At 43.1% G+C, this 12313-nt stretch overlaps 1 protein-coding gene and 1 long non-coding RNA gene across 7 annotated transcripts in view; one reads left to right on the top strand and one right to left on the bottom strand.

Annotated features, from left to right (window-relative positions):
* Positions 1–12313, top strand: part of CRTAC1 (cartilage acidic protein 1) — a 1069217-nt gene that overhangs the window by 536243 nt on the left and 520661 nt on the right. The window lies entirely within an intron of this gene.
* The window catches only part of LOC309563151, a 100123-nt gene that overhangs the window by 39127 nt on the left and 48683 nt on the right, over positions 1–12313 (bottom strand). The window lies entirely within an intron of this gene.

The following is a 12313-nucleotide window of genomic DNA, read 5'->3' as shown; positions in this document are numbered from 1 at the left end:
GCAGCTTATCCTTTCCCAACCTTTTTTACCCTAACGGGGCCCCTAAAATAGTTTTTAGGCCTTGGGGAACCCTAACACTAAATAATTGGAGGTCAAAGGGAAAAATGCCATTACGTTGGTCGTAAATAGGAAGAATGCACCCTTAACCACTTGCCGACCGCCACAAGTATATATACTGCGGCGGTCTGCCCCTCACAGGCAAAGTGACGTACCGGTACGTCACTAGCCTGTGAGGCTCTGGGGAGCGAGCGTGCCGCCGGAGGCGCGCTTCCACGCGGTCACGGTCCCCCCCGCGCGTGAAAGGCAGGCGACTAATGTAAACAAAGCCGCCTGTCATTCTCCCCTGTGTAGAAACAGTGATCATACGGTTCTACTATGTAGGACCGTTGATCACTGTTCCTACACCTCAAGCCACAGCCAATCACAGTTAGAATCATGCCCCTAGGGACACACACCACCCCTCCCCCTCAAAAAAAGTTAACCCCTTCACTACCAGTGTCATTTTACAGTAACAGTGCATATGTATAGCACTGATTACTGCAGTAATGTCACTGGTAACCCCAAAAGTGTCAATGTCAGTCAAGGGTCTGATCTGTCCGCCGCAATGTCGCAGTCCCGCAAAAAAAATCGCAGATCGCCGCCATTACGCGTTAAAAAAAAACAACAAAAATGACAAAAATCTTTCCCTTTGTTAGTAAACGCGATAACTTCTGCGCAAACCAATCAAAATACGCTTTTTGCGATTTTTTTCTACCAAACATATGTAGCATAAAACAAATTGGCCGAAAATGTAAATACATTTTGATTTTTACATTTTTTTTTTGTGAATTTCATATAAAAAAATTGGCCGAAAATGTAAATAAATTTTGATTTTTACATTTTTTTTTTTGTGAATTTCATATAAAAAATGTGAAAAATATTATTTTTGCAAAATTAACGCTCTTTTTTTGTTTATAGCGCATGATCAAAAAATCGCACAGGTGATCAAATACCACCAAAAGAAATCTCTGTTTGTGGGAAAAAAAGGACGTCAAATTCGTTTAGGTACAGCTTCGCACGACCGCGCAATTGTCCGTTAAAGTCACGCAGTGCCGAATCGCAAAATACCCCCTGGTCAGGAAGGGGGTAAAATCTTCCGGGGCTTAAGTGGTTAAAGGGTAATTCCACGTTCGTGGCGGAAAAAAAACTTAGCAAATACAGAAAAAACAATATAGCGTATACAATTGCAACGCAAATCGTATCGTAATTGAATGTTAATAAAAATGACCTTTCCTTTTCAATCTGCAGCTGTTGTAATTTTCTGAAAATGCAATGCAATATGGCCGCCTGGAGGTGTTCTGTACACAGACTGTATACTGACCACACCCCCAGAAACATGACTGAATACTGACCACACCCCCAGAAACATCATTTCCTGCTTTTGTGATTGGCTCACTGATTTTCCCAGGAGTCTGCCTAAAAAGTCAGATTTCTGGCATCCCCTGCAGCAAAAATGTAATTTTTGGTGAGATACTCCCAATAGGAACACGTCTAAAGGGATGCAGGCCCAGCAGATTTTCTCATTAGAGCCCTGCAGCTGCCACAGCTGATAGATAAATATGAAACCACTCCCATTAGACCCACTCAGCACAGAGGAACAAACCATGATTTATTTAGAATAACACCAGGTAGGAATCTGCAGCAAAGTTTGTTAAAAGCCTTGCAATGTACAGAGATCACCCAGAGGGGAATGTTTTTTTCTCAACAAAAGTGGAGTTACTCTTTAACCACCTTTATCCCTTTTCATAACCAGGCCATTTTTTGTGATACGGCACTGTGTTATTTTAACTGACAATTGCGCGGTTGTGCGACGCTATACCCACATAAATCTAGTTTTTTCAAGGGTTGTTTTTCAGGGGTTCGGCTTGGCCTCTTAGTTCCAGTGAAGGGAACTCTTAAGGCGTCAGCATACCAAGACATTTTGGATAATTTAATGCTCCCAACTTTGTGGGAACAATTTGGGGATGGCCCCTTCCTGTTCCAACATGACTGCTCACCAGTGCACAAAGCAAGGTCCATAAAGACATGGATGAGCGAGTTTGAGGTGGAGGAATGTGACTGGCCTGCACAGAGTCCTGACCTCAACCCATAGAACACCTTTGGGATGAATTAGAGTGGAGACTGTGAGCCAGTACTTGACCTCACAAATGTGCTTCTGGAAGAATGGTCACACATTCCCATAGACACACTCCTAAACCTTGTGGACGGCCTTCCCAGAAGAGTTGAAGCTGTTATAGCTGCAAAGGGTGAACCAACTCAATATTAAACCCTACAGAGTAAGACTGGGATGCCATTAAAGTTCATGTGAGTGTAAAGGCTGGCATCCCAATAGTTTTTATAATATAGTGTACATCCCTATCTTGGCCTCGATCTGGATTGCTCCATGCAGGGCCAGGACAAGGGGTGGGCAGGAGGGGAGGCCATCCTGGGCATTGTGGTATTATGTGAGGTTCTGGGGCACCACAAGGAGATTGGAGGGAGAGGATTTGTGTTGGATGGGGGAATTTTGGCGGGGCGTAAGGAGGTAAGAATTGTTCTAGCAGGGAAATTTTGGAAGGTGTGCTAGGAATGGTGATTTGGGGGGATTTCTATTGAGAGGGGATATGGGAGAAGAGGATGGGGAATTGATGGAGGGTAATTTGTGCTGCGAGGGGGGATTTGGAGTGTGGGGATTGAGGTTTTGTTCCCAGGGGGTACATTTGAGGGGTAGAGGATTTGTGCTAGGAAGGGGGGGATTTTTTTTGGGGGGTGGTATTGTACTGAGAGCATATGTGGAATGAGAGGATTTGAGCTAAGCATGCAGATTAGCGTCTATTTTTTTGGAGGGAAATTTTGCTGACACATAATGCTCTCTACATCTTTTGGGGGGGGGGGGGGGGCACAATTTTGCATGATCACCTGGACTCTGGGTGTCCTTGGCCCAGAACTGGCTCCATGACAGTTCATCACATCGTGCCGAGTGGTTAATAGTACCAAGCCTTAACCTGAGAAGCGATTCCATGGATACAATAAAAACGCCACCTCTCAATTACGCACTAGTAAGAATCCAAGCTTCGTTTTTGTAAATACATCTCTATCTTGGCCTTAATCTGGATTGCTCTATGACAGTTCATCGCTTTGTGCCGAATGGTTAATAGTACCAAGCCTCAACCTGAGAAATGATCCCACAGATACAATAAAGGCGCCACCTCTCAAATACGCACTAGTAAGAAACCAAGCCTCGTTCTTCTAAATACATCTCTATCTTGGCCTTAATCTGGATTGCTCTATGACAGTTCATCACATCATGCCGAATGGTTAATAGTACCAAGCCTCAACCTTAGAAGCGATCCCATGGATACAATAAAAGCACCACCTCTCAAATACGCACTAGTAAGAAACCAAGCCTCGTCCTTGTAAATGAATCTCTATCTTGGCCTTAATCTGGATTGCTCTATCACAGTTCATCGATTCGTGCTGAATGGTTAATAGTACCAAGCCTCAACCTGAGAAGCGAACCCACGTATACAAAAAAGTGCCACCTCCCAAATACGCACTAGTAAGAAACCAAGCCCCGTTCTTCTAAATACATCTCTATCTTGGCCTTAATCTGGATTGCTCTATGACAGTTCATCGCATCATGCTGAATGGTTAATAGTACCAAGCCTCAACCTGAGAAGTGATCCCAGGGATACAATAAAAGCGCCACCTCTCAATTACGCACTAGTAAGAAACCAAGCCTCGTTCTTGTAAATGAATCTCTATCTTGGCCTTAATCTGTATTGCTCTATGACAGTTCATCGCATTGTGCCGAATGGGTAATAGTACCAAGCATCAACCTGAGAAGCGAACCCACGTATACAAAAAAGTGCCACCTCCCAAATACGAACTAGTAAGAAACCAAGCCCCGTTCTTCTAAATACATCTCTGTCTTGGCCTTAATCTGGATTGCTCTATGACAGTTCATCGCTTCGTGCCGAATGGTTAATAGTACCAAGCCTCAACCTGAGAAATTATCCCACAGATACAATAGAAGCTCCACCTCTCAAATACGCACTAGTAAGAAACCAAGCCTCGTTCTTCTAAATACATCTCTATTTTGGCCTTAATCTGGATTGCTCTATGACAGTTCATCACATCGTGCTGAATGGTTAATAGTACCAAGCCTCAACCTGAGAAGTGATCCCACAGATACAATAAAATCACCCAGAGGGGAATGTTTTTTTCTCAACAAAAGTGGAGTTACCTCTCAAATACGCACTAGTAAGAAACCAAGCCCTGTTCTTCTAAATACATCTCTGTCTTGGCCTTAATCTGGATTGCTCTATGACAGTTCATCGCTTTGTGCCGAATGGTTAATAGTACCAAGCCTCAACCTGAGAAATGATCCCACAGATACAAAAAAAGCGCCACCTCTCAAATACTAACTAGTAAGAAACCAAGCCTCGTCCTTGTAAATGAATCTCTATCTTGGCCTTAATCTGGATTGCTCTATGACAGTTCATCGCTTTGTGCCGAATGGGTAATAGTACCAATGCCTTAATCTGAGAAGCGATTCCACGGATACAATAAAAACGCCACCTCTCAATTACGCACTAGTAAGAATCCAAGCCTCGCTTTTGTAAATACATCTCTATCTTGGCCTTAATCTGGATTGCTCTATGACAGTTCATATCTTTGTGCCGAATGGGTAATAGTAGCAAGCCTCAACCTGAGAAGCGAACCCACGTATACAAAAAAGTGCCACCTCCCAAATAGGCACTGGTAAGAAACCAAGCCCTGTTCTTCTAAATACATCTCTGTCTTGGCCTTAATCTGGATTGCTCTGACAGTTCATCGCATCATGCTGAATGGTTAATAGTACCAAGCCTCAACCTGAGAAATGATCCCACGGATACAATAAAAGCGCCACCTCTCAAATACGCACTAGTAAGAAACCAAGCCTCATCCTTGTAAATGAATCTCTATCTTGGCCTTAATCTGGATTGCTCTATGACAGTTCATTGCTTTGTGCCGAATGGGTAATAGTACCAAGCCTCAACCTGAGAAGCGAACCCACGTATACAAAAAAGTGCCACCTCCCAAATACGCACTAGTAAGAAACCAAGCCCCGTTCTTCTAAATACATCTCTGTCTTGGCCTTAATCTGGATTGCTCTATGACAGTTCATCGCATTGTGCCGAATGGTTAATAGTACCAAGCCTCAATCTTAGAAGAGATCCCATGGATACAATAAAAGCGCCACCTCTCAAATACGCACTAGTAAGAAACCAAGCCCGGTTCTTCTAAATACATCTCTATCTTGGCCTTAATCTGGATTGCTCTATGACAGTTCATCGATTCGTGCTGAATGGTTAATAGTACCAAGCCTCAACCTGAGAAGCGAACCCACGTATACAAAAAAGTGCCACCTCCCAGATACGCACTAGTAAGAAACCAAGCCTCATTCTTCTAAATATTTCTCTATCTTGGCCTTAATCTGGATTGCTCTATGACAGTTCATCGCTTCGTGCCAAATGGTTAATAGTACCAAGCCTCAACCTGAGAAGCGAACCCACGTATACAATAAAAGCGCCACCTCTCAAATACGCACTAGTAAGAAACCAAGCCTCCTTCTTGTAAATACATCTCTATCTTGGCCTTAATCTGGATTGCTCTATGACAGTTCATCACATAGTGCCGAATGGTTAATAGTACCAAGCCTCAACCTGAGAAGTGATCCCACAGATACAATAAAAGCACCACCTCTCAAATACGCACTAGTAAGAAACCAAGCCTCATCCTTGTAAATGAATCTCTATCTTGGCCTTAATCTGGATTGCTCTATGACAGTTCATTGCTTTGTGCCGAATGGGTAATAGTACCAAGCCTCAACCTAAGAAGCGAACCCACGTATACAAAAAAGTGCCACCTCCCAAATACGCACTAGTAAGAAACCAAGCCTCGTTCTTCTAAATACTTCTCTGTCTTGGCCTTAATCTGGATTGCTCTATGACAGTTCATCGATTTGTGCTGAATGGTTAATAGTACCAAGCCTCAACCTGAGAAGCGAACCCACGTATACAAAAAAGTGCCACCTCCCAGATACGCACTAGTAAGAAACCAAGCCTCGTTCTTCTAAATACTTCTCTATCTTGGCCTTAATCTGGATTGCTCTATGACAGTTAATCGCATTGTGGCGAATGGTTAATATTACCAAGCCTCAACCTGAGAAGCGATCTCACGGGTAGAATAAAACAAATAATAAGGGGAACAACCACATGGGGCTCCGCCATGAGGGTTAAACAGACAATATACCATCAAAGGTAACACTCATGGAGCCAATACGGGTCAAATATACCAATAAATATACTGTTAAAAATAACGAAAACAACAAACATACACATCCCATGAACTCAAACAATACATTAATTGCATGAATTATAAATGATAATTATTTGATTCTATTGATTGTTTGAGTTAATAGGATTTATATGTTTGTAAATATAAGTTTATCCAAAATCTGTGCTTGTGAATACCGAAAATATGGTCAATGTGCGTCAGATAGGTCTGATAGGCGTGGCTCCGCTGTGAAGGAGTTCTGTTCATAATATGTATTTTATTGCGGCACAATGGAGGGGGCATCACAGGAAGGTGGAATGATGGGATTCTGATTGGGTAAACATTTAAAGGTCAATACATTCATTTCCTATGAGAAAAAAACATCAATTTGCATCCCTTGTTATAAACTGCTTTTTTTCGCCGGGATCGATAGGCAATTGGATATTTTGCAGCAGTTAATTAGATTCTCCAGATACAATATTTTACGTGGAGCGGTACGAGGCGGCAAGCTATCATCAGATGGCAGACTGATGTGTGCCGGAGCTGGACGGACCGACATCTGTTCGCATCCTGCCGGCCTGCATTGCATTCGTCTTTTTCAGTTTGCAGATTAATAACTTTTTGGTGTAATTTTCATCCCTCTGTAGAATCAATATGGCGGCAAATATTAATGAGGAGCAGAGGAGCCCTTCGGCATCATTAGAAGAAAGGAACCTTAAGTACATTAGCTGGAGTTTGAGCAATCAAGTACTCGTGCTAACAAATTCCTGGGTTTTAGGATGAGCTCCGGGGAGATATTAAAAAAAAAACAACGCCATTTAATCCGATTATCAATTAATTAACTTCTTCCGGACTGCCTGCCGCAGATATACTGCGGCAGTGTGGCCCCCCTGCGCGAACCCACGTAGCCCTACATCGGCCACACGCCTGCAGCTAGGGGGCAAGCGCGCACCGCCGCCGACGGTGTGCTCCAGCCCCCACTCGGCAGCGGGGACTCCGATGCACGGATCAGGCGGCTCCAATTGCCGCCTGACACCCACGATCGTTCCCCGCTGAGAGAGAAGGACGGTCAGCTGTTGTAAACACAGCTGACCGTTCTTCTCCCTGGAATGATCATAGAGTGCCTGTGATCCTTCTATATAGGATCACAGGTCTCTATGATCATTTCACAAGCCAAGCCCCCATGCAGTTAAAATCACTCCCCTAGGCTCACATTTAACCCCTTGATCATCCTCAGTGTTAACCCTTTCTCTGCCAGTGTCATTATTACAGTAACAGTGCATATTTTTAGCACTGATTCCTGTAGTAATGTCACTGGTACCCCCAAAAGTGTCATAAATGTCAGTTAGGGGTCCGATCTGTCCACCGCAATGTCGCAATCCCGCAAAAAATTGCAGATCACCGCCATTAGTAGTAAAAAAAAAAAAAAAAATAGAAATGACAGAAATCTTTCCCGTAGTTAGTAGACGCGATAACCTTTGCGCAAACCAATCAAAATACGCTTAATGTGATTTTGTTTTTACCAAAAATATGTAGCAGAAAACAAATTGGTCTAAAATGTTAAAACATTTTGATTTAAAAAAATTTTTTTGAGAATGTTTTATAGCAGAAAGTGAATAATATGTTTTTTTTTTTCAGAATTGTAGCTTTTTTTTTGTTTATAGCGCAAAAGATAAAAATCGCAGAGGTGATCAAATACCACCAAAAGAAAGCACTATTTGTGGGGAAAAAAGGACGTCAATTTTGTTTGGGTACAGCGTCGCATGACCGCGCAATTGTCCGTTAAAGTCACACAGTTCCGAATCGCAAAATAGGGCCTGGTCTTTGAGCAGCCAAATCCTCAGGGGCTGAAGTGGTTAAATGTATGAAAATATCGGCCAATATACAATGGCCAAAATATTGGTATCGGTATCGACAAGGAAGAACCGATATCGTTCGATCACTAGTTCAAATACGTTTTAAGTTAAAAAAATTAATTTTCCGTCCATTGGTCTCCCTCAATTGAACCTTTACTAAAACGTGCCGCTTTAGCCCTTAAAGAACTTTTCTAGAAGTTGAAAGTTTTTTTAGAAATCTTTGATTTTGGGATGCCGGCGCCCATTTCCATGGATAAAAAGCCATCTTGCGTCTCTCTCAGCACCATCGCCAGGTTGATGAGTGCGGCCTTCTTCTGCAGTTTGCTGTTTGTGCCTTTCAACAAGAAATTAAACATTAAAAAAACATATTGCGTTAAGGTAGCCGGTACAGCCTGTAAATAATTTACACTCCTGGACGCAGATTGCATTTTAAGTACCCGAAGCTTCGGCTTCAGACAGTCTTGCAAAACATTTTGTAATTATCTTCTACCAGTAAGTGCAAAAAAAAAACCCAAGTCCGTTCAGACAAAATTTTATTTTTGTGAGTCTTGCAGTGTAGATATGGCGGAGGCTCCCGGCATATGAAAATGATCTTCTGTATCCTCGTACTAAGGAGAAATTAAGGATGATGTTCTGTATTCCTTATCCACTTAAGCCCCGGAAGATTTTACCCCCTTCCTGACCAGGGGGTATTTTGCGATTCGGCACTGCGTGACTTTAACAGACAATTGCGCGGTTGTGCGATGCTGTACCTAAACGAATTTGACGTCCTTTTTTTCCCACAAACAGAGCTTTCTTTTTGTGGTATTTGATCACCTGTGCGATTTTTTTGATCATGCGCTATAAACAAAAAAACAGCGTCAATTTTGCAAAAATAACAAAAGTTTTCACATTTTTTTATATGAAATTCCCCCCCCAAAAAAATTGAAAAATCAAATTTTTTTAACATTTTAGGCCAATTTCTTTTACGCTACATATTTTTGGTATATAAAAAATCACAAAAAGCGTATTTTGATTGGTTTGCGCAAAAGTTATTACGTTTACTAACTAAGGGAAAAATTTTTGTAATTTTTGTTGTTTTTTTAATGCGTAATGGCGGCGATCTGCGATTTTTTTCCGGTACTGCGACATTGCGGCGGACAGATCGGACCCTTGACTGACATTTTTGACACTTTTGGGGGTACCAGTGACATTACTACAGTAATCAGTGCTATACATATGCACTGTTACTGTAAAATGACACTGGCAGGGAAGGGGTTAACTTTATTTGAGAGGGAGGGGTGGTGTGTGTCCCTAGGGGTGTGATTCTAACTGTGATTGGCTGTGGCTTGAGGTGTAGGAACAGTGATCAACAGTCCTACATAGTAGAACCGTATGATCACTGTTCTTACACAGGGGAGAATGGCAGACGGCTTTGTTTACATTAGCCGCCTGCCTTTCTCCCGCTCTAACGGACGATCGCGAGTGCGGGGGGGGTCCATGACCGAGCAGGAGCACGCCTCCGGCGGCGCACGCTCGCTCCCCAGAGCCTCACAGGCTAGTGACGTACCCATACGTCACTTTGCCTGTGAGGGGCTGACCGCCGCAGTATATGTACTTGCGGCGGTCGGCAAGTGGTTAAAGTGGAACTTCACACCAGAGCTTGGCCCTCTACAAATCCGCTACATGAAAAGGATGTTCATCTTTCTATTTCCAACCTAAGCGATAATGGCATTTCCCAGCTCCCGCAGCATCCTGGGATATCCCCATCATATATCCAAGGAGGTTATATTAGAAGGGACACAGAGCAGCCTATGGGTGCAGAAGTCCCCTTTGGCATCTGGGCATAGCAGAAACGTGGGAAGGAACATTGGTTTCTGCCCACGTTTCCAAAAATGCAAGAAAAACGCAGGACATGCTTGTGGTCCCATTATTTTTTAATGGCATCTCAAATGCAGGTAGCAGTCACAAGTTGCATAACACGCTTGGCTCAGTGCCAAAATTTGGTCCATTAGCTTCTTTGGCGCGTTTTTGTAGCGGACGGAGACCCATTCAAATGAATGGTACCACTACAAAAACGCACTACAAAAACTAGCAAAAGAGTAGGAGTCGGGAGCATCACTCAGATGTGAATGGGGCCTTACCCTTGGTTCACACCCATGTATTTTATGTACGTTTTGCAGTCCATTTAACATGGTTTCCTACGGATCTAGTTTGCATCTGTGAGCTTTGAGCCGTGCGTTTTTTGGAAATCGTCAGGGACTTCCTGCAGCAGGTTGTATTTTGTGGGTAATAGAGTTCAATGAACCTGCACCAAAAATGCAAGTCTTGTGTTTTTTATGCGTTTTTGATGTGTTTCGCATTTTGCAGGGTGTTTTTTTTTTTGGCTAATAGGAAAGTATGACAGTTCTGTTCAAGGAGTGCGACTTACATTCTCTGGCACTCAAGTAGCATCAAAGTCATATCAAAGTAGTGTTTATTGGTCCAAAGTTGCATGTTAGGGTTAAGGGTTAGGGTTAGAATGCTTACCCTAACAATTACTGCTAACCCTAATGATTATCACTAACCCTAATTCTAACACTTAATCCTAACCTTAGCCCTTAACCCTAACCCTCACCCTAACAATAACATGCAACTTCAGAAACATAACGGTTCCTGCACTACTTAATGCTATTTTATTGCCAGAGAGTTTAAAGTTGCATCAAAGTCACACTGCATGAACAGAACTGTCATAGTTTCCTATTAGCCCAAAAGAAAACAAAAACACAAAATGGATCAAAAATGCAAAACCCACCAGAAAAACACATCAACACAATTGGTATCAGTGGGAGGAATAGTGCTCCATCATTGGTATCAGGGGAAATAAATAGTGCCCTATCGTTGGTATCAGTGGGAGGTATAGTGTCCATTTACTGGTATCAGTGGAAGTAATAGTGCTCCATCATTGGTATCAATGGGAGGAATAGTGCTCCATTATTGGTATTAGTGGGAGGAATAGTGCCCCATCATTGGTACCAGTGGGAGGAATAGTGTCCCATCATTGGTATCAGTGGGAGGAATAGTACTCCATTGTTGGTATCAGTGGGAGGAATAGTGCCCCATCATTGGTATCAGTGGGAGGAATAGTGCCCCATCATTGGTATCAGGGGAAAGAAATAGTGCCCTATCGTTGGTATCAGTGGGAGGTATAGTGTCCCTTTACTGGTATCAGTGGAAGTAATAGTGCCTCATCATTGGTTTCAGTGGGAGGAATAGTGCTCCATCATTGGTGTCAGTGGGAGGAATAGTAACCCATCATTGGTATTAGTGAAATAAATAATGCCCCATTGTTGATGTAAGTTGGAGGAATAGTGACCAATCGTTGGTGTCAGTGGGAGGAATAGTGCCCCATCAATAGTGCTCCATCATTGGTGTCAGTGAGAGGAATAGTGTCCCACCATTGGTGTCAGTGGGAGGAATAGTGCTCCATCATTGGTGTCAGTGGGAGGAATAGTAACCCATCATTGGTATTAGTGAAAGAAATAGTGCCCCATTGTTGATGTAAGTTGGAGGAATAGTGACCAATCGTTGGTGTCAGTGGAAGGAATAGTGCCCCATCCTTGGTATCAGTGGGAGGAATAGTGCCCCATCCTTGGTATCAGTGGGAGGAATAGTGCCCCATTGTTGGTATCAGTGGGAGGAATAGTGCCCCATCATTGGTATCAGTGGGAGGAATAGTGCTCCATCATTGGTGTCAATGGAAGGAATAGTGCCCCATCATTGGTGTCAGTGGGAGGAATAGTGCCCCATCATTGGTATCAGTGGGAGGAATAGTGCCCCATCATTGGTGTCAGTGGAAGGAATACTGCCCCATCATTGGTGTCAGTGGGAGGAATAGTGCCCCATTGTTGGTATCAGTGGGAGGAATAGTGCCCCATCATTGGTGTCAGTGGGAGGAATAGTGCCCCATTGTTGGTATCAGTGGGAGGAATAGTGCCCCATCATTGGTGTCAGTGGGAGGAATAGTGGCCCACAATAGGTATCAGTGGAATTCAATCAATTGGAATAGTGTGCCATGGTTGATGCCAATAGCGAGAATTATGCCCCACCCCATTTTTGGTGTAGAAGGGAGAAATAGTTTCTCTTATCAGTGGGAGGAA

Source organism: Pelophylax lessonae (genome assembly GCF_965119305.1).
Source record: "Pelophylax lessonae genome assembly, chromosome: 9".
In the NCBI taxonomy this organism is placed as follows: Eukaryota; Metazoa; Chordata; class Amphibia; order Anura; family Ranidae; genus Pelophylax; species Pelophylax lessonae.
This window is presented reverse-complemented; position numbering and strand designations above follow the sequence as displayed.